This window comes from Sycon ciliatum, chromosome 2, assembly GCF_964019385.1.
Source record: "Sycon ciliatum chromosome 2, ocSycCili1.1, whole genome shotgun sequence".
NCBI classification, from domain to species: domain Eukaryota; kingdom Metazoa; phylum Porifera; class Calcarea; order Leucosolenida; family Sycettidae; genus Sycon; species Sycon ciliatum.
In genome coordinates, this window is record NC_088644.1 from 46118101 (window position 1) to 46141746 (window position 23646).

General features: G+C 46.3%; 3 long non-coding RNA genes across 3 annotated transcripts in view; 1 reads left to right on the forward strand and 2 right to left on the reverse strand.

Annotated features, from left to right (window-relative positions):
* Nucleotides 1-1037: 1037 nt before the first annotated feature.
* Nucleotides 1038-5251, reverse strand: LOC135810913 (uncharacterized). Its single transcript, XR_010552455.1, has 4 exons — nt 4993-5251; nt 4000-4912; nt 2496-2539; nt 1038-1629 (listed from the first exon to the last, which is right to left on the reverse strand). It is a non-coding gene; the product is annotated as an uncharacterized LOC135810913 (long non-coding RNA).
* Nucleotides 5252-12566: 7315 nt separating this feature from the next.
* Nucleotides 12567-23646, reverse strand: part of LOC135810914 (uncharacterized) — a 34792-nt gene continuing 23712 nt past the window's right edge. The window contains exon 3 of the long non-coding RNA XR_010552456.1: nt 12567-12696. This is a non-coding gene — a long non-coding RNA (uncharacterized LOC135810914). The remainder of the gene's footprint in view (nt 12697-23646) is intronic.
* LOC135810267 (uncharacterized) lies at nt 19487-22320 on the forward strand. Its single transcript, XR_010552298.1, has 2 exons — nt 19487-20195; nt 21992-22320. It is a non-coding gene; the product is annotated as an uncharacterized LOC135810267 (long non-coding RNA).

Below are 23646 nucleotides of genomic sequence, written 5' to 3' on the forward strand. Positions count from 1 at the left end.
TTTGATGAAAAGGATCAGTGTTTCACTTCTTCTTGCTCAAACAACAACTCCAATATTTTCAGCACATCTGCGTCCGCATCAGTACACGTGGTACGTGGCTGGAGCAGGTAAAAACCCAAGGCGAGTACAGCTCACAATGCTGGATAGCGGCTCGTCTGAGCAAAGTATAAGTGCATCACTTCAAGTTATGTTCATGCTATTGAGAATTGGCTGAACATAAAGTTGGAAAAATTTCCATCATTGATCGTTTTGGCGGTTTTTTTGACTGACCACTTCGATGCTTCCTAGGATCCTGCGCATGCACGTGTGAAAAGTGACCCCTACAAACGATCACTTCCTTTCCCAGCAGAAGCTTCCTTTTCAGTGTCTTTCAATATCAGCACTCTCAGTCATCTGTTCAGAGACCTTTCCTAGTGTTTTTCAACACTCAGTGATCTCCAGAGAGACTTTTTTCTAGTGTTTTGCAACACTCAGCTATCTGTTGGGAGACCTTTTTCCAGTATTTTCAACACCGTATTCTGACCAACTCCAACATGGCATTTTTCCATGAAGTTGGCAATCTCCTACCATTGCAACCGGTTGAAGTAACCAACGGTAAGTCACCAAATATTTGCTATCACACAATGAAAGTAGCAGTACAGCTGAACCAGATATGATCACATGGTTGTTTTTACAGAGCCGTGCACTGCGCAAGCCACACCATCGGCAACAACACACGCACCGCGGCCAAGAGAGGCAATAGGTAAGTAAGACGTTACACTCATTACCATTGCACTCAGTAAATAATGATAACATCTCAATTGCTACATGGTTATTTCCCATTGATGTGGTTGCAGAGGCATTATGGGCGCCAGCCACAGCATCCACAGCATCGACCACGGCTGCATCAACACCGCCGACACGCAGCCACAATCACGTCAGCACTACGCATGCTGTGCTAATGGAAGCACAGTTACCATCAACATCCCATACAGCGACTTGGAGCGTTGGGGACCCCAATATGTGGACGAGCTCGAAAAGCACGTCAACATGCTAGCTGTAAGTGACCAACAAGAAACTATATCAAGTGGCTCAACATTTATGTTGCTTGTATGTGTCCAGCAAAAAGTTCTACCAGATCCAAATCAATATAATACAGTATTGGCCTGTGAAAGTCACCCACGAAAGATAAAGAAATAAAGTAGCTGTGTCCCATATTCATAGGGACACACTTCACTGACTCATCTAGGTAGAAAAAGAACAAACACATGGTGTTGTCATTTTCTGCTCGTGTACAGGTCAAGAAAGATGCCAGAGCTCGCCTGAACACGCGGATGAGGTCAGCAGCGTGCACTTTCAAGAAAAAACGTAAAGCACACAAGAAAGGAAGAGATAAGTATCACCAGAGCAATGTGTATACGTGTTCAGTCGATCTGAAGGACATGGCAACTGCCATAGATCTCAGGAAAGAGGTCGAATTATTGAAAGAGGAACTTGTAGTAGTGCAGGAGGAAATGAAATCCATACATTACAAGCATGATGAGGTGGTAACGCTGTACAATGCCATGACAACCCTCACGGAAACGGTCGATGATGGTACTCTGCTTGACCAGCTGGGACGCGACAATCAGGAATTGCGCCAATACATATCTGAAGAGAAAAGGCAAAACACACACAATGGCAAGCCACATCATATGGTTGGAGAACGTCAGCAACAGAGAAACATGAGGAAAATCCGATCAGCAGCGGAGGCTGCACTATGTTTCGTGGAGAGTTACGGTATGCAGCTGAAAACGGTAACTACTACGGACGCCCAAGGAAAGACACATGAACTTGCCTACGGGCGAGGTAGTTTCCATACGGCGTATGAGAAATTCAGGATGAGGACAAAGAAACTGTGGAGAAAGTGCTCTTCATCCTGGAAAAGTTCTGCAGGTCAGATCAGATGTACAATGATTTGGTCCAGGTGCTAAACACCAATGGCAATGGTATGCCAAAGCTCTACCAGGTGGTACAGTGCAGGAATCAATTGAATGAGCCCATACTTGAGGAAATTTCTGCAACCCCAGGCCCTCACCCTGGATCACAACGCTCTCTCACTAAGTGCCTGCAACGTGAAGCAGCAAATATCAAAGGAAACACGCTCAAAGTGAGAGTGAGCGTGGATGGAGCGAAGGTGAGCAGAAAGTCAAATTTCATCGTGATGTCCTATGCTACACTAGACGGAGAGGGCAGCGAGTTATCAGCAGCACACAATAAGGTGCTGGGTATCGTAAATGCACCCGAGGAATTCCTGAATCTGAAGGAATGCTTCAAGGATTTGTTTACAGAAGTCTCGGACATCCAGGAGTCTGGTAGTGTCTCAACCTCCAATGGTAATGTCCCCACTGAGATTTTCCTCGGTGGAGACATGAAGTTCATTTCTATGGTGTTGGGCCTAAGTGCAGCTACGGCAAATCATGCATGCCCGTGGTGTAAGGTGCATAAGAACCACCGCCACGACACTACCAACTCACCAGCTTATTTCAACACCCCTCCGGTTGCAAGGACCATGGATGAGCTGCGAACACAAAATCCGACGCAAGTCAAAGACAACACTGTCACAGATGGGAAAACAGGAAAAAACAAATATGGGCAAAAGCATGAACCCCTCATCAATGTTGAACTAGACCACATCGTGATCGATGAATTGCACATGATGCTGCGCATTACGGACATTCTTACCATTGCGTTAGTAAAGAATGCTATGCAGAAGGACAAACTGGAAGGGCACAAAAAGGTGCTGGAAGCGCCCAACCTATTAAATGTCATCAAGGCTGCCAATGCCTGCGGCGTTTCCTTTAACGTGTGCGAGAAAAAGAACGCCGATGGTGCAGCGAGTGGCCACTACACGTTCACTAGTCTTATGGGCACGGACAAAGTGAAGCTCCTGAGCGGCATCACTGCCCATCTGGACGGCTGCCTGATGACCGACACTCAGGCAGCCGTCCTAACAACATGGACAGACTTTTTCGAAATCTACCAAACGGTAAATGACAGGAGCCTGGAGGAAGACCAGATCACCCAGCTCGAAGACAAGGTCAAGGGCTGGGTGAAGGTCTTCTGTGACCTTGGCAACAGCGTGCCTGGGTACGGCAAAGCCAAGGTCACGCCCTACATTCACGTATTAATGATGCACGTCCCGTACCTACTGAGAAGGTACGGGAACCTGCAACAATTCAGTGGCCAAGGTGTGGAGAAACTTAATGATGTCGCTCGACGTGTCCACCACCGTAGGAGCAACAAACACAAAGCCACGCAGGACGTGCTGCTGGCCACAGCACGGATAGACACGTTAGCAAAGCGAGGCCGGGAACGGTCAAGGCGAGGATATAGCAGGAAGGAATAGTTTAAAGTAATAGTTTATAGCAGGAAGGAATAGTTTTCATTACAATACATGCACACAGAACTCGTTTACCCAATCTTTGATTTTGTCTTCCAGCTTGGTTTTCTGTTATGTGTGCAGGCTTGTCTCATTTATTGATTCGCTCGCCCCACCGTCTCTCTTTCTCTCCTCCCATTTGTTACATGTATTGCTAAGTTAGCTTTAGTGCTGCGCGCAGGGTGCATACGATTTTAATGTGCACTGAAAATGTGGTGCAGCTCCGTGTTCAGCCAAATGCAAGCTTCCTTTGTGCTGTGTGGTGAGCACATGATTAAACAAGGCCTCTTTGCTGGGCAAACTAGCCATGAATTCTGACTCGCTATTTCCTTCATCAGATGTAAGCCGTAAGTTACTTGCTAGCTACCAGCTAATTTAATTTTGCATATTCACCAAGTATGAGCTCTTGGTAGGACCATACAGTTGGAATCATTTGGTGCACTGCACAAGTGCATGCATGGTACGAGCAGCTTGCTATTCTTTCTCTCTTCTGTAAAAATAGAAGACGGTTGTGTGATGGCAGGGATTGGTAACCCTTGTAAGCTAAGTGGAAAATACCCGAAAAAAATAACCACATACTGCATTTGATGCAAACTTACGGCAGCATATGGCAGTTATCTGGGCATGGGGCGATGATGTTGCCTGGAAAATGGTATCACTGACGCAGCAATGAGCACAAGACAAGTGGAGACGTCCTCCTTCCTACAAGCAGACCGGATGAGTTTGCGAAGCAAGGACGAGCGCCACAATCGTTCCTAATGAGAACAGGAAGGAAATAAGCAAGAACCCTGAGCCATGGAAAAGATAGTTGGGCATTCTGTCATAATAAGTGATAAATGTTAGCATTACCACAATCAGATGGGGGATGTCAACCATATTTGCTGAGTGGATCCATCATCATTTTGCGAACCTTACTCAGACGTGTGACTGAACACTGACAAATTGTATAGAGACAAACTGCCTGGCAGCACGATGCCCTTCCGTCATAGATCCAGAGGTATCTTGCACGAACGTACAAGGACTACGGCGAACAGTAGGCTTGATGGTAACCGGGTAGTGAACCCGAGGGCCTTGTCCATGTACATTCATGCAAGTATCCCAAACTGGAGGAAAGAACTTCACAGGGAAATCCTTCTCTCCCAACTCTACAGCACCCCCTTTGTCCAGTTTCTGATTCGAAAACCAGAAATAAACAATTTCCCTTCTGCATAAAGTAGACTCAGGATTTGAACATCCACTACGTAGCTTTCGCTGCACAGCAGTGCGAATACCATCAGCAGCCTCAAACAATTCATCATCTGAGAAAGGGCCCAACATTCCCGTTCCTTCAAAAGCTCTACAGCACACAAAAGGCAGATTTTCAAATTCACGTAAGATTACATCCAATCATATCACCACCAAAATCAAAAGAAATCACCTGATGAGATCATGGCTGATGTCTTCCTCTATCTCCCACGTCGCATCGTATAGGCTGAAGTCTCTCCACTTCACCAGGTACTGCATGCTTCCGCCCTAAAGCACGGAAATTCAGTGCAATGAACAGCTTAACTGTGTGGACCTTGAGACCTACGACAAAATACACGTACACGTACCTTCTTCTTTCTCCTGTCGATTAGGTAAGAAGCAGCGAATACTTCAGGTCCAGTCTGCCTGAACTTCCTCCGCGAGGGACTACTGAAAATATCAGCTGAGGAACACTTGTTGAGCCTGGCGTAAAAGCCAGGCTCGTTTCGTCTGCGAGACATCGTAGTGAGGATTGAAGAACTTCTCCTCAACAACAACAAAAAAGCTTCTTCAAAAGAACGCTGTTTATGTGTACAAACAACAGGAGTTCAAAATCAAACATGCGAAAGAACGCAGCTGTAGCTCACACGCATGGCCATTCGCGTATGCATGCATCGCAAATGCTCCTTTTTTAATCATGAAAATCAAAAAAAATCATACTCGCATGCGAGCGCGTCGCGACCCTGCAGTGACGTTTGGTCGGAAATGTTTTATACGGAAAATATTTTTTAGAGGCGATGTCGCCGATTGTTGGCGATGGCCAGCTGTGTTTGATGGTACGGTACGGTACGGGACAGATATGGGATAGCGCCAGGCGTGACACAAACACACAAATACCAAATTAAAGCTGTGTGGACCCTGGCTAGCGCCAGACGTTACTGAAGTAACGTCTTCTGCATAGTTACGGGAATAAAGAGTATAATAGCCCCCCCCCCTCTCTCTCTCTCTCTCTCATCAACCATTCTACCTAACCTTCTCTTGTCTTTATCGCTAAATCACCCCCTTCTTTTAGGCTATGGTGCGCAAGCTCACGTTAACGCCGAGACCATAGGTCGGTGTTGTGGGCTTGCCTCACCAGCACAGGCTTGCTTTGCAGCCCGTACTCTCCCTGCTGTTTTGTTATTGTATACTCTGTTGTCTTCTCCCCTTCTGACGAGTAGGTTGTGTACTTAGTAAAAAAATTAAATAAAATGTAGACATGGCCAGACAACGAGTTAATTTTGAATAATAAAAATCCTTTAAAATTCCATTTTCTTTTCGACTCTCTCGTACACACCACAACAACAACAACAATAGAACTGCAGGGTCGCAGCAACAGCAGGGTCGCAGCAACAAAGAAAGGACTGCAGATGTTCAAAGAAAAGGTCAACACCCACCTGCGCCTTACCCGCTGGGAGTGGGCACCGGCCAGGCTATGAATCAAAGAAAAAAGAGGAAAAAAGCTCTAACTCTGTTCCCTCCTCCATTCACTTTGTTGACTCTCTGATAACTTCTTATTGTGCATACTTTCCCCCGTAATCCCCAGTTATCTCCCCCCCCCCCTGCGTATTTTCTGTAATCTTTTGCTTTTGTGGAGCGCTTGGGTTGCAATGAAGCAGAGACCCTATGGTCGGTCCAGCTGCCCCTGCCTCTCCCCACTCCTTCCATTCCATATGTCCCATCGCTGCCTTGCTGCTTTGTGCCGTCAAATGGTGTGTGTTTTTTGTAAAAAAAAGAAAAAAAAGAACAGCTGCTCCAAGAACAAAAAGAACGCCCCTGTACAGCAGCAGTGCAAGAACAAAAAGCACACTGTCTTCAGACCAGCATGCACCTTCATGCACCTTCATGTGCATGCTGCAACTCCGCACTGTGCAGCCAGTGCGTACTGCACTCCCAGCACAGTCCATGAACTCTGGACTGTGCACCCGCGTTTCGAAAAGAACAGCATTTCTTGTTTACTTCGTTGGTCTCCTCCAACAAGAAATGAGGCATAACTCGTTGTTGTCTGGCCATGTCTGCATCTATTATACTCTTAATTGCACTCATAAAATTGCTTTCTTCACGCCGACTCTTGAAATAAATATACTGAAAATAAATTTGACGAAGTAGGACGCACGAAAGAGAGAGAGAGAGAAACAATGAAAAATAGCTGACCTACATGACTTGGACGAGCCGAGGTAGACATAGGCGAGACGAGGTTGACAGAGACGAGACGAGGTTGAAGACTAGACGAGACTGACGACGAGACGAATGCCGGGCGGTAGAGCAAGAGGGTCATGGGTTCCGAGCAATGGTCGGGCGCCAATGTTGAGTATGGATTAGACCCAGTATTCTCCAGACAGTTTGGAGAGCGAGTGACGCCGCTCGGTCATGGCCGTCAGCTTCGGCTGGCCCATGGGTAATGTCTTCTTCGCCAGGAAACAGGCAAGCTTGTGGAAGTATTTTGAGTAGTGGAGCAAAAGGCGAGGGCTTGTTTCGCATTGGTACGTTCAACGTCCGTGGACTTACTTCAAATTTCAAAAAAAATCAACTTATTTCAGACCTCAATAAATACAGAGTTGGACTCTGCTGTCTTCAGGAGACTAAAATCTCCGAAGGCTACGATGGAAATATTGACAACTACCGTCTACTGTGTCTCTCGTCGTCGTGTCGACATTATGGACTCGGATTCGTGGTGGAAAAGCAGTTACTGCACCGAATATATAGATATTGGCAGGTGTCGGACCGTATCGCCGTGCTACAGTTATGGCTCTCCGGGAGAACGCTGTGCTCATTTGTAAATGTCTACGCCCCGACGTCAACACGCGTTGCAGCAGACCATTCATGCCTAGACGAGTTCTACAACAGCTTGCTGGAAACAATTCAAAAACTAAGGTCTTCATCGCTGCTGTTCCTGATGGGAGACTTCAACGCAAAACTTGGGAAACGACCACCCAGTGACTGCCACTCCGTATCCTATGCTGGTTCACACTCAAGGGGCCATCGCAACTACAGCGGCCAGACTTTGGCTGATTTCGCGTCCAGCAATTACCTATTTGCCTGTAACACGGCGTTTCAGCACCGTGCAGAACATATCACCACATGGACAGGCTGGCGCCACAACCCTAGTGGAGGTCCACCTTTACCCATTTACAACCAAATAGATTATATCCTTTGCCGTCACAGTGAAAGGTTTGTGGTGACGGATGCCAGATCATACGCCGGGACAAGCTTAGAAAGCGATCACCGTCTTGTGCTGGCAAACCTCAACCTGACTAAGTTGTACAAGAAGCTCAAGAGGCCGCCAGTAGCCATATCCAGCAACGCAAAATTCAATATATCCGAATTTAGTGACCCGACCAAGAAAGCAAAGTACAGAGAGGCTATCAACGAACATCTACAGGACCTCGGCAGAGAGCAGGAAGGTGTCAATGCGGAGCAACATCTGCAGTATATTGTGAACGCTATGAGTGAGGCAGCAAACACATCGGTGGGCCGCGTCCCTAAAACAAACAAGACGCATAGAAATGGCTTCAGCGGGGAAATTGAAAAGCTAGCAGCAGAGAAACGCAAACTGCGTCTCGACATTACGGTGTGCAGAGATGGAACGAAGGTAAAAGAAATGAAGACGCGACGCAACAGGCTGGCACACCAAATTCGCCGGGAATGCCTCAAGTTAGCATCGACTCGACTGGACGAACGTGTAGCTGAAATAGACCAAATGAAAGACGACGCGAAAATGTTCAAAGCAACACGACTACTGCGCCGACAGCAGCAGTCACCAGTTGTGGTTGAAGACTCTGATGGCAAACTCATTGCACAACCTAGTGAATCAGTCGAAGCATTAAGGCAACACTTCCGTGCTATATTCTGTGATCCTGCTCTGGAGTCATCTAGGCTCTTACGGACAGAGGAAGACCTTAAAAACCCTATAAAGCAGCCAGAGGTACATGCCGCAGCTAAGCGCTTGAATAATGGCCGAGCTTCGGGACCAGATGGGATACCTGCTGAACTTATCAAATATGGAACACCAGCACTGTTCTCGAACATTGCCACTACATTCAACAATTATGCCAAAGACAAATCACTCAAGCTAGGCGATGGGCTACTGATCCCGATACCAAAGCCGGGAAAGAAAAGAGGTCCTCCTGGAAATGTAAGGCCAGTTACCCTGTTGAACACCCTACGTAAACTTCTTTCATTGGTCATCCTGACGCGGATCAAGCCAGCTATCAACGGGTACTTGTCACTGAACCAGAGCGGGTTCCGGTCAGGGAGAAGTACTGGAGACGTGGTATATAGCTATCGGTGGTTATCAGCAAGATGCCAGCGTGTTGCGTCGGAGATCTCAATCTTAGGCATTGATATGTCAAAGGCATTTGACACTATATCAAGGGTCAGGCTGATCGATATACTGTCAACAGTCATTGATCATGATGAGCTGCACATCATCCAGTGCCTTCTGACAGACACCACAATAAAAGTAAAGCTGAATAACATTCTCAGCCAACCATTAGTCACACACAATGGAACCCCACAAGGTGATTCTCTATCGCCAGTCCTGTTTACTGTCTACCTCGAGGCTGCATTGAGGTTGATTCGAGAGCGACTCTCACCGCGACCAGCATTGGATATTCAGCTTCAATTGCCCAATGAAACAGCGTATGCGGATGACGTAGACTTCATCAGCACCAGCCTACAATATTTGCATGACAATCAACCCATACTATCATCCTCGTTAGCGGAATACAATCTAAAAATGAATGAAGCCAAAACCGAATATACTACAATTAAAAGAGAAAAGGACAGAGTAGACGAGCGATGGCGGAACACGGTCAAACTAGGATCGATGCTTGGAGTGGAGGAAGATATCAGTCGGAGAAAACGTCTAGCAACATGCGCCTTACATCAGCTGTGGGTGATATGGCTAAGAGGTAACCATGCCCGTGAACCCCTTCGGATTAGGTTATACGGCAGCTTTATTCTCCCAATACTTCTTTATAACTGCGGCACATGGAGCCTGACAGAGACTCAAGAAAAGAAACTTGACTCGTTCCACCGCCAGCAGTTACGAGCAGTCATAGGGGTCAAATATCCCCGTATAATACGCAATGAAGCACTGTACAAGCGCACTGGCTCCAAGCCACTCAGCAGAATCATCCAGTCTGCTAGGTGGAGAATGTTTGGCCACATGCTTCGACTAGACACCTCATCCCCGGTCCAGCAGGCTATGTCGGCATACTTTCAGCCAGGAAGCTCAGGGTTCCGAGGCCGCCCGAGAACAACACTCCCGCGATCCATCAACAACGACCTGAAAAATTCCAGATCCACAAACTCCCTCACATCACACGAGGATCTAGTTGCACTGAGGCAGCTCGCCCAGGATCGTCGAAAGTGGAAGGATCTAATGTGTGCTGTGTGTAATGGCTGAAGTTATACAATTACACTAGATACCCTTAACAATAATAACGGATACAATTACACTAGATACCCTTAACAATAATAACGGATACAATTACACTAGATACTCTAGATACTAGAGACTCGGTACTCTAGATACTAGATACTCTAACAATTTTATCAAACATTATGATAATTACCACATCAAATGCTGCGGAGACCTATCCAGAATCGGCAATATGTTGGCCCTGGCCTGGAGATCTGCAACTATAATCAGCTTCTACTTTGCAACACTAACGGATTAGTCCCCTTTGTCGATTGATGGATCAATCGGTAGATTCGGCTCTGTTTTTCTTCCCTTTCTTTCTTGTTTTGAATTGTACGTTGAACTCATTGGATTTCTTTGTATTCTGTATCTCGTTATCGTTATATTTCCCTCTAGCCCTCTCGCTTAGGATGAGCTTTCTTTTTTATGGCAGCTTAAGCGAAGGCTATATACCTGCTTTATGCAGGTTGATGCCAACGCGAACAAGCAAAATAATAATAAATAATAATAATAATAATTCTCCAGACACAATTCACAACGGGACAGGTAGGTGGAACGACATTTATTAGGGTAGACGAAGAGATGGAGACAAAGACGAACTACTACGACTACATTATGATTATTGACGAGAGCGAGATTATTGAAGAGAGAGAGCTCGACTGAGAAACTCCGCAATATAAAGGGCCTGGTTAGCTATGGCAAACATGCGCGCGCAAGTAGCTACCCAGGCCAACGGAATGAAAGGTGAGTATGACGTAGTACGGGTGCATGCAGGCCGGCCAGCTTAGGAAAGGTTGTAGGTAAGATTGTACAGGAGGAGGTACCTAACATTTAGCTTCAATTTATGAAAATTTAGGATGAGTCTTGGTTTGAAATTTTGACAAAGTCTGTCTACCGGCACCCACGATCACCGGCGCGAACGGGTCACAAACCACTTTTGGTCATAATTGTACGGGATCGGCGCCGGGGCAAATCGCAAGAGTTGGAGAGTGTCCAACTTTGCTGGCGGTCCCTAGCAATATTTTACCGTATGATTTTGTTATGACTGCACTGGTTCACATTATCGCAATGCGCCGGGATAAGTTGCCAGAGGCCCACTCACGGTGACTCCCGGCGCGTACCGGCGATATGTGAACCAACACTTTGAGCTTTGTCATCTAACCAGGGCCTACTGGAGAGCCGGGTCAACCGGGTAACGCGCCCGGCTGGGGACCTGCACGACCTGGCTGAACAGATAACTGGTGATTTGGACGATGGAGCCCGCAGCGAAGAGAAAAAAACTCACGCTTTGAGAAGTTTCCAAAACTCTTGGAAGAAAGGTCGACCCTTGCTGGACTACGACCGTGCCAGTCTATCCATGTGATGCGCTTTGTGCAAGACGCATTTCCAAAGGAAGACGAGGTGCGGTGGATTTGGTTGCGATGCGTGGTTGAAAGGTAAGAACTCACTGCATCAACTACGACAAGGCTATGGCTGCATGGCATTCTGAGGTAACTAGGCGCACTACGACTGCAACATCAACCTCGTCTGAACGGAGGGACCTGGCCCGCACACCCAGAGCAGCAGCGGCAGCAGCAGCGGCAGCAGCAACACCAGCAGCAGCAACAGCGCCACCAGCAACAGCAGCGCCAGCAGCAGCTGCCAGTAGCGCCAGCAGCAGCAACACCAGCAGCAGCAGTTGCAACTCCACCAGTTCTCCAGTCTGCTGAAGCCTTTCAGCAGATGGTGCAGCAGATGCCAGTCCGAGGCAGTCGGCTTGGCCATGCAGGTGATGCAGTGGCAGCCAGCAGCCACTCCACAAGGTGCTGCAGGCACCCCCCAGTGCTCTATTATGTTACTGCTTTGCATTCTTCACATAATGTCGTTTACCTTCTACGTTTGCGGACTTTGATAGTTCGCCTTGTTCTCTAAAATTTCCGATTTCCGGTAATAAATTCGCCTTTCTGTTTTCCTGCGTTCTGAGCAGGCTTTTTGGTTGTTTTTCTGCAGGATGATCTGATCCGGCTTGACCCGGCTGGCCTGCATGCGCCAGGTACACTCTGACTGGGCTGAGTTGAATGTCAAGAGCAGGCCCTGCTAACGATTCTTCACCAAGGAGTAAATGCGATGCTTTTGCTCGAAAGCCCAGGTCTTCAAACAACGTTGATCCCCAATTTGTAATGATCTGAAAATATGTTAGTGTGTTGCAAATTATTTATGATAACGGCCACCGTGGGTCGAGTTTTGTATTGCTGGTGGTGAGAGTGTCAAAATTGAGATGCGACTTGCTACAATGGCTTTTTCTTGTCCTGAGCTTTCTACAAAACAATGGATCAAAAATATCCATCACATACGGAACTTTGAGCCGGTGATCTCATCACATTGCAAATGCCGACAATTCAGTGTAACAGATGTGGAAAGTGTGAATGGCTGCACGGCATATTCCAAGATGGGTGACTTACAGAGATATTGTTGTATTCGGTATGCCACCAGGCACCATTGTAAATACGCGATAGTGGCAATATACAGTGTAACCAGCACACGAACATGTCGCTGGACAACTCATCACTGTAGTACCAGTGAGTGCATAGTAGCAGATGACCAAGGACAGTACAGTGTGGATTGACATCTGTTAGAAACAGGACACGAAGATGCTGGCCGTAGCCATCATCACATTCGCTCTCATATTATTGGGTTTTTGGCACTTCTTCTTGCAGATAAATACAAACAAACGAACAACAAACATGTTTAGCACCGCTGGATTATTCACATAATCTTCACGCATATCTGGAAACCAATGAGGCCAATAATGCTGACTGCGAGGGTATTATTCCTAAGTTAATTCAGCGTAATGCATCACACAAGGAGCGAGGTCACATTCCTTTCCACTAATTTACCAGCACTAAAACATCCATGCCCTTGCCCTCTCTTTGAATGAAATCGCCAGAGACCACAAAACGCTGACAACAGCACCAGGAGAAGAGAAATACGAGTCATGAACTGATCCACGGCAACAAATCAACAATGACGGCAACAGTCGCGCAAGATATCCTGCTCTCTGAAGCCATTTATGTACGGAAAATGTACGCCGACTGAACTTGATCTCGACCCACCTCAAATTCCATAATTTTCCGGGCTACGACTTTAGTGTCATTTTGACGATTTTTTCACTCTTGGGCTTCCTGATAAGCTCGTCGCAAGAAGAGCCTACACTTGTTATTATTATTATTATTATTATTATTTTTGTTTTACATCGGAAGCTCAACAGTGCAGCTGCACAAATATGAAGAGGCCGATGGGACCAAAAAAATTTATAAAAAATATAAAAAAATAAATAAATAAACAATGTATATACATCAGTGTATATGTTCATACATCAGTGTAAATGTTCAAATGTTTAGAACTTGCCATCACGAATGTCAAAACTCTGGCGCTATATCCCAGTGTCTTAGTTGCCACGCCAATAATCCAACAGACGTCGTCTTGCCATTTCGCTCTTAGCCTTGCTCGTAACAACTAATAATTTATTACTTCAAAAAGTTCACAAACTGCCACTAGTCCGTATGCCATTTTGAACGTGTTTCACCGTCACTACATGCCCAGAATGATGGGGAAATCCCTCATTCAAATCTGCGCACCGGGCTATTGCGCGACATTAGAGAGGTTAAGTTACACGTTTTTTGCCCTTTTTCAAAACGCGGTGCAAATCTCACGTTACGTGTAATTTTTAGAGGTTAAGTTGCACGTGCGACGTGACGTGAAATTTTGCCTAGCAGGATTCGGGTTTAGCTCGCACAAATATCAAATCTTCCAACAAACTCGATAAAACTCGATAACTTTCCGGAAACTTACACAAATTCGGTTGGGATAACCAAGCGAAACTTCCAAAAACTCACGTCACGAACTTACGTGCGGGACAGTCAACTCACGTAAAACACGTCAAATTTTACGTGAGTTTTTTCACTTTTTGACGTAAAAGTTCACGGACGTAAGACTTTTACGTGAAACTTAACCTCTCTATTCGCCGCGATTCGACTTTCAGGCTTCGTAACTCTGGAACCACACATCGGGGCGCTTCCACGTTTGTTTCAATGGACAGCTGGGAATAATTCTTTTCGACCTACATGTACGAATTTTAGTTCTTGGAGATATAACAGGACTGACTGAGTTACGATTGATTGAAATGTTGTACACAAAGGGGACTATTTTATTTATGGTATCATGAGTTGTAGATTATTAAATCTAAAACTAATACAAGAAACACTGATATTCTAAAGATAGCACTATTGGAGGCGTGATTACATGAGCAACATGCAGTGTGCAATGTTTGTGAGTACTCGTAGATCTGCTGTACTCAAGCATTTGGTGTCCAACCCCCAGTGTTTGCAATTGTATGATGATTCCTGCTTCAGTGTGGTATGCTATGCTAGTAGTTTTCGTCTACTCTCCGTATTAGAAGCCATGTTTTTCGTACTCGTGATCCAGATTCATACATGCAGAAGGAATTCGTTACAGCACTCACACTCTTCACTTAACACTCACGCACCAACTCACATAATATATGTACCTTTCTCACCTGCATTTCTCTAATCTACATTTGCTTTCACACTGCTCGCTGCTCATGTAATCACGCCTCCAATAGTACTAGCTGTAGAATAGCAGTGTTTCTTGTACTTCAATGTATTAGTTATAGATCTAACAAAGGAGACTGTGACATTTGGACTACTTTAGGACAAATAGCTTCCAAAACTTATTGATATAGCTATGAATAGGATGAAGGCCGCAGACATCACGCAACTACGTTACTTGTTTGACATGCATTTACTGTGTATTTTAGAACAAAAAATATTATTGAAAACCCATAATCGATTTTCTTGTTCTTATCATCAGTGGGAAAATACGGAACTAAGGATACAACCAAAGAAACTGTTAAGTACTGTAAATAGAAAGGTGTTAGAAATAACAACAAGATACAAGTGCAATAAAACCACTAGAGGAAACGCAAAAAGGTAACAAGATTACGTAACCAAAGGCGAGAAGGCACTAAACGAAGTGTCAACCTACGAATACAACTGCAGTGCAACAACGTGCTCCTTCTGCTTACACAAAACAGGCTTATGAATACGTATACAAACTGCCTCAAGGACTTTCAACTGTTGGACATAACGCTCACAACACAGTACAGAAAAATGAGAGTCATCATACACACTAAGACAGTCAGGACGAGATAACAAGTGTAGATACACAGCTGACTTCTTACGATCAACACATTCATCCGCCTCATTTCGCTCCTTCCCTCCCGACTCCTCCTCGTCCATCTCATCATCCTCTTCCTCGTTCCGCTCGTCATCCTCACGATCATCATCACTACCATCATCTGCCTCCACCTCTGTCTCCTCACCAACCGTTTCGTCATCCAATTGCTCTTCCATCCTCTGATCACCTGTCTCATCCTCCGTTTCTGTACAGACCAGTAGTAAGTGCGGGGCGGGTTCTGGTGCAGTTTTTGACCTTTGAGCCAAATAAGGCACACTGTGTCGGTCGTGCTTGGTCTGGCCCCGGGACTCCCCAGAGTTTGACCTTTGACCCCTGGCATGCCATAAATGTCATCATGTTCTTTTCCGTGGCGAACGTGCACTTGTGCACGTTCGGTGCATTCATTGTATTCGCACCAGGGAGTAGTAAAATACGTACTATTCCCTGATTCGCACATCGTAGATGTGCATTGCATGCAGTGGCATATTGCGCATGCGCGCATACGCACGCGGAGCATGTGACCTTCAGTGGTCCTATGCGTGTGGAAAAGATGCAGTGCAACACAAGGTGTACTACAGTCCATTCATAAAAAGATGGGTCCTGGCTCTCGCGAGCTCCCGTATTTGGCGATTTTTCGTGATTTCATCGTACACAGTGCAGTGCTGCGAACTTTGAAATTTGAAAAAGGGTCCAAAAAGGGTGCCTGAACTGGGGTTCGAACCGCAGAATGCACTGTTGCAGGCGGGGTCAAACGGCCTGGATTTTGATGGTTTTTCCCAATTCAGTGCTTTTGGGGCAAAACCTGGCCGAAATCCTATTCTTGCTATGGCTTGCTTTTTGGACAAAAAAACTTCAGAAACATAATTGGAAGAGGATTCCATATGGGACTGCAGAAAAAAATTCTAAAAAAACTCAACGTTTGACCCATTTATGGCTAAAAGCTAGAAGTTCATCTTTTTCTGAATGGACTGTAGTACACGTGTCATTATACTACTAGTCCGTGAGCCAAATCTCAGAATCGGCAGTTTTAGCATCGACCGTTGCACCCAGAGAGGGACAAATCGTCCTTCAGCACACCGCTTCACGATGGTATCCTGAAGCGATTTCCACTTGTTGGACAGTTCGAAACTGATCCAGGGAGGTCACAGAAGACGCCAAACATCCAACTTTGCTCACTGACAGCAGCGGCCATTTTCGCCGCGCGCCTTCTTCGCTTGATCTTTTTGCGCTTGTTCACGGATTCTCATTTTTTGAAGCCATGAGCAGATACCACGAGTGCACATAACGAGGAAACCAGTGCACAAAACTAGATTCGAATTTTTTTGCCGCTGAGAATTATGAATCGGGATGCAAACTGCATGCAGCAAAGTCACTACTGTTTGTAGTTACAATGCAATCGTTCAGAACTGACTTCCAAGAATGTCCTAAATATCTCTCGACATATTTGTTCACCACTTCCTAGGCCAATAGGCGTAGTAGACTGTAGTGAGTAACATTCTGGAGCAGATGACGACTGCCCCGAGCATGAACTTCTTTTCATCCTGTTCAAGGTCAAATATTACTCAGTTTGCGTTGAAGAATAACAATTACATTCGTGAATGGCCGAACTGAGAAAACCCTCATGATTTCTCTTGGATTTCGTATCCCAAGCTCCTCTACTTGGCTGGATAAATCGCCTCTTGACTTCATCATACTGGACTGGAACTTGTAGATAATAGCGAGCAATGAATTGGTGAGTGAAGTATATTTCAAAAGTAATAACCACTCGATTACTGAATAGTAGTGAATACGTAGAATACTCCAGTATTATAATGATATGAACACTGAAGCTAATGTGACATTACAGTAGTACAATAGGAAGTACGTCACCACTGTTGTAAATGCACGCGCTGATCCTGTCCAACCTGACGGCCAATGCAAGAGGTTGGAATTGGCTATTGATTTCCTAACACACTCATACAGCACCAAAAGCTATCTGTCATTGCTCATTTTCAACTCAACATAACACAGTTGCAAATCACCAGGTGCACATCTTGGCACATTATGTGTGCTGTCGCAGTCCACCGCAGAACATAGTAACAGATAACTACCGATATAAGATGATGTCACATACATACATGAATATGCAGTCTCCCAGGCACGCGCGCGCGCGTGCGTGCGCACACACACACATGAACCAGCTGCCGAATCCGACTATGTCAGTCTGCCATGACTGCGAAACCAGCGAAGACATACGGTGCATTGGCTGCTGCCAGACTGGTCTGCTACAGGTTTGCGACGCTCTTGAGTACACTTGTGGCATGGCAGGCCGCTCTTCGAAAAGGAAATATTACAAATACTACACTGAATCCGATCACGGGAGGCCGGCTGTGGTGGTGAAGCAATTCTGAATGCTGTGCACCACTCTCCTCGCTGCTGTGCAGTGTCGAACCAATGTCCTTCAAGATGTAAGTGATGGATGTCTCTTCGGACAACATCACACCAATGCTGTCGGGTTTCACACACACACACACACACACACACACACACACACACACACACACACACACACACACACACACACACACACGGCGCACACCTTGTCGACAATTGCGGAATCTAAAACCCACCAACGACCTGAAACACGGATCGCACTGGCTGTGGCAACACCGTGCCCCAACACCAGTAGTAGCCTGGGGTGGTGTCACCAACAAAGGAAAACGCCTAGCACGCACATGCACGCGCGCGCACACACACATGCACGCTCGCACACACATGCATGCTCGCACACACACATGCACGCGCTCGCACACACACATGCACGCGCATGCACACGCACGCGCACACACACACACATGCACACACCCACACACACAAACACGCGCACACATGCACACTCGCACACATGCACGCACGCGCGCGCACACACACAAACACACGCACACCCAGAAATGTGCACACAAACACGTGCGCACACACACATACACAGCTAATGGTATACAGTAGTATGTTGCCCGCAAAGCAGCCAGGTGCTCTGGCTTGGACCTCCAGCAGCGCTGGTTTCGCCCTCGCTACTTGTCGTCTAGCCCTCTCCAGTGCTGCCTGCAACAAAACATTCCCTTCCGGAAACTCTGGGTGGACCAGTTCTCCGTGTTGTGTTTACACCGTGCTCTGCTTTCATAATTACCGGTATGGCATTCGTTGTTCGTATCAACCACTAAGCTCCTGGTAGGTGGCCCCTTACTGGCCTTAGGATGTGGCTCTGGGTTCACTACTACATGCACATCACTGTCAGCAAGTATAGACAAAGCAAAATCAGAGGCACTGGTCTTCTCCAGGTTTGCAATTGCTATCACATGGGTGCAATTAGTGTAGTACTTTCCATGATACCAGCCACACCATTTACTCCTCCCTGAGCTCTTGTGCTGGCAGAGAAAAGCCCAGATATGGTCGTCCTTCTCTCGAGCAGCGCTGACGATGCGACACCAACTTGTAGTCTCGATATTACTCACTGCAGGCTTCTCGTTTTTACTAAATTGGGCGCTGTGACACAGACACAAAATTCCAGCAATATTACTCCGCTGGGCTGTCATTTGCCACTTCGTTGCCGTCAGCTGCCTCATCCAGCACCTCGCTGCCACTAGAAACGTCTTCCTCTTCTTCCATTGTTGTCAAACCAACATCAATGTACACGAAAGGAATAAACTTCAATAAAGTGATCACAATATCCCAAGTCGATATTGTCGTCAACGTCGTCATCTTCTAAAAAATAAATTATTTTTCCTCACTCCACGCGAACTCGTGTTTTGCGCTTGCTCATACGACGCACACCTCACCACTCGCGTAAAAATATTTGTTCTTACGGTAAAATTTGGTCGAGAAAAGAAGCCCTCGCGAAGGTCTCGGGATCGGTTCTGGAACGTCCAACAAGCGAAAACGTATCCTTTGTGATGTCCTTGACCAACACTGTAAGCGGCGATTTGTCCATCCTAGAGTGCAACGGCACTTGTGATTTTGAGTTTTGGCTCACGGACTATACTCCCTGATTCGCACTTCGTAGATGTGCAGCAAACAAGTTCACGTTCCGTGCATTCGTTTTATTCGCACATCGTCGATGTGTACTGATTGACAAGTTGCCCATACAGAGCATGCCTAATCGGCTTTTCGATCGGTTAAAGGGGAACTCCACGAAAAAATGAAACTTTGATAGCCTGTAGAGTTTCGGGCGCTGAGTCGAATGGTCTTGGTCCGAAGTCTCTACGACGAAGCGTTCTTGAGATATTTCACTTTGAAATTGCAAAAACGGGGGCCGCGCCCTGACGTCATGCGGCCATTTGGTTACATCATCACGGGCTGCCTACGTCATTGTGGCAAAGTCGTTTCTCTTCGCCAGTCTACAAGCACTAATTTTAGTTGGTATTTCAAGGGAAGATGGGCGATTCCGAACAATCCTCTGTCCCCAGCAATGAAGGCAGCGATGCTGAGGCCAGTGAGGACGACCAACAGCCCACCGCCGCGTATGGTTGGGGCAGGGAGCCCAGATACTCTGCTGAGGAGCTGCCATCGCGTGTAACAAATGTGGAGGAAGAAGATGCGTCAGCAGCTGCGTCCGACAGAAGACGAGTAGCTTGGCCACCAGAATCTCGATTCGTTTGGGACTCCGACTGGTGCGAGCGTGGACAAAAGTGTATAGCCATGCCCAGCCCGCGGGAATGATTTTGTTGGTAGGATGCTGCCGTCGCTGTCGACAAGACGGCCCAAGGTTTCTTGCGTAGCGGACCTCGCAGATTACGAGATCGTATCCTTGCATTAGGCTGTGCTCATCACTGCTCTTCGAGGTTATCTCGACATGCAGAAGCCGCCAATGCCAGTGACAGAAGAGTCTGACATTAGGTAAGCCTCAATTAGTTTGCCTTGACTTGTCTTGTGAGGATCGCGTATCAGCATGATACACTTATCAGGGGCGGATCCAGGGGGGTGCGAAGGGTGCAAATGAACCCGTCAGGATTTTTCAAAAAAAAAAAAAAAAAAAAAAAAAAAAAAAAAAAAGGTCAGGCCAGGCCAGGCCCAGGCTCGCTGATTGCTGCTCGCTTGTGGCAGTCCCGGCTGTCATGAAGAAGACAACAGATTGGAAGGCCTCCCTGAAACGCTTCATCGACCAGTACAGCGAAGACATGCCAGCACCTTCATCTATTACGTCCGAGCTCGACAACTGGTGGGTGAAGTGGAGCCGCGTGGGTGAAGACTCTCTGCCCTCCACTGTTCAAGCCGCACTCCAACAGTGTTGCAAGCACACTTTCCCCAACATCTTCGCCACACTAGCCATTCTAGCTGTGATGCCGATCACGTCTTGCGAGTGTGAGCGAAGCGTGTCGGCCCTGCGTCTCCTTAGGACCTACCTCAGGAGTACAATGGGACAGAGTAGACTACACTGTAGCTCTACTCCACATCCGCTACGACTTGGCTGTTGATGTCACTGACATCGTCGACATGTTCGCCCTCAAGCACCCACGGAAGATGAGGATGACCAACATTCTCCAGGATGCGGAGTGAGGAACTGAACAGCCGCCCTGAATTCTGACTAGAGTTGACATTGTGTATATAGCATGTACATAGCATAATCTGTGTCTGACTGAGAATCATACCGGTAGCAGTCGTAAATTACTTGTAAATTTTGACATTCAATGTGTAACTAATCATACTACTCATCTTGGTGCTATGTGTAATTATGATATTATACAGTAACATACTATGTCTTTGGTTTACTACTGCAAAAGAAAATTATGTAAGTTTCATCCTCGCACCCCTCAGCTTTGGGGTCTGGATCCGCCCCTGCTTATTCTTATTTTTTGGGGGAAATTTATTGTTGTCAGGCGCACTACAGTAGGCGTCGCACAAGAAAGACATTGTACTGGTAGTTATCACAAGTTTCATGCATGACACAAACAAATTTCTCTTTGCTCCGAGTATGTCTTGACTTATCTTGTGAGGATCGATGCGCGTAATGTTTTGTGTGTAACTAATTATTGTTGTCAGGCATAGCACGAACAAAGTTGTTCTGTACTATAGACCGTGCTATCACAAGTTTTCATGCATGACTCACATTTGTCTTTGTCATTTTCCCTTGGATTGGTACAAGATCTACAAAGTATGGTAGGTAGTGTTCTGTTGGTGAAGAGAGCACTGCACACAGTGTATGAGCACCATGGGTGCATTTGATCACACCCGAACCCATACTTTATCGTTTCAAGCGATAGACTTTGTCAATAAACTCGTTTTCTAGTATACCATGGCATGCAACGTACAAGCGTGGGGTCAAGAAAGCGTACACCAAAATAATGCACAAATTCTGGCAGGAGAGTAAGAAATCTGTACTTTCTGACCAAGACATCTCTGTACTAGTAGGTAATCGAACGCGTCCTAATCAGTATTCATCCCCCAGATCATTGGAATTCAATTTGAAATCAGCAATTATGGTAAATTCTACAAGACCCTCCATCTTTGTACCAGTGGACACTAAATTAGTATGGCGCGCGCACTGAAAGTGCAGGTAGGTACCGGTAGGTGCAATACAGCGCATATGTAGAGTAAATGAGTATTTGACTATAATAATTATTACGGTACAGCAATGTGGTATGTGTACAAGCACTCATCATACACATTCCATATGACATTCTGTGTTTGTGTAGATCTCTACGCTATGCGGCACACAGGCAGTACACACTATGTACACGGCAAATTGGGCAAGCACGTTCGTTGTCGTCTTCCAGCCTGCGTTGTGAATACCATCAGGCAAAGATATCCAAATCCTGCACCACCTCAGCCTTCTCAGGAGGCTTCCACCTGGAATTTGGCAGGGAAACACGCTTCTCCAAGGCAGGAACATGAAGGTTGCCATTTGCAACCGCTACCACCTCACACATGAGCTTGTCAACATACTCATAGCTCTTTCTGTCGTATAATTTTCTATTTGGCCACAGTCTTCTTTATGCTTTGAGAACTGGACTTTATACCTTCCTATCGCGGTCTTTTTGGTTGTGCTGTGGCGACGGTTGACATTGACGTCGTCAAGAGCTGCGAGATGTGCGTGTCCAATCATCCCCAGAATTGAGAAACGAATGCGTTTGAGAATGTAGTTTGGCATGACATTGTGATATACCTGCATGGCAAAAAGAATGTGGAGAAAACACACTTGCTTAGACAATATACTGCTGTATGAGAAAATGGAAACTTCACCGTACAGGACGACTCTTGTTCTCAATTGCATTGTTCGTTTCATTCCCTGTGTTGCCCATAAGAGACGGGAGCAAAAATGTTGCAGCAGATGTTTGTTGTCTTCTGGCGTGGAGTGGCGGCGTCATTAGATGTACACATAGTCATTTCACTAAGTATACCACTACTACAGCATATGTACTATCCTTAGGCTAGCGTGCGTGCGAGTGAGTTTGAGTATGTGGGTGCGTATGTGTGTGTGTTGTTGTGTTTGTGTGTGTGCACGCACACGCACGCGCGCGCATGTGGGTGATGGTGTGAGTGCATGTGTATAATATGTGTAGTTCCCACTGTATTCCTTGCACAATAGGTCTTCACTTACTTTTCTTTCGCATACAACCAGAACCCATTCCTTGTTCGAAATTAGATTTTTTTGGCCTGGTGATCCCGCAAGCGTGGAACTCGGAGTGTAATATATTTTTGTTTCACTTTACTTGCACTATTCCAAGGCTGTCCAGACTTCTAACAACTGCTCTGAGTGATATGGTATTCATGCAACCATGCCTAGAAGTAGGGTAGCTGTTATAAATAGAGACATATCCACGCAATCAACTTACACTGGTTCAGTTTGGCAGGATTGGTGAGACAGTTCGTCGTGCATGCTGCCTGCACATCGCAAGCAAACAGTTCTGTAACCTTCGTACTTGCTGGGGGTCTGTCTGTTTGCGTCCCAGTTGATGACAGATGTGCACAGTTTGAGTACTGGTATGCGCAAAGTTACTGGGGTAATATCGTTCATCAGCTAGCTGCAGTCGGAGTTGATGGGGTGATGTACTCTTCTGATCCTGATGGGACGTATCTCGCCCTGCTTTCTCAGTTGCAGCTTGTTGAGTTCGCTTTGCTGGAGGCTCACGGTTCGGAGGGCACTGGTACACTGATGAGGGCTTTCCTGGACGGCGTACTCGTCAAAACTCAGCTCTCAAGTCCCTCTGGATCATAAATGCAGCGAGCAAACATAGCTCGTGCTGCGAAAATAGGCTTGAAATTTTCACGACGCATTGCAACATCTCGGCGCTTTGCCAGGTCTCCATCCTTTGGGAATTTGAGAAAACTAACCCCAGGAGGATGATGT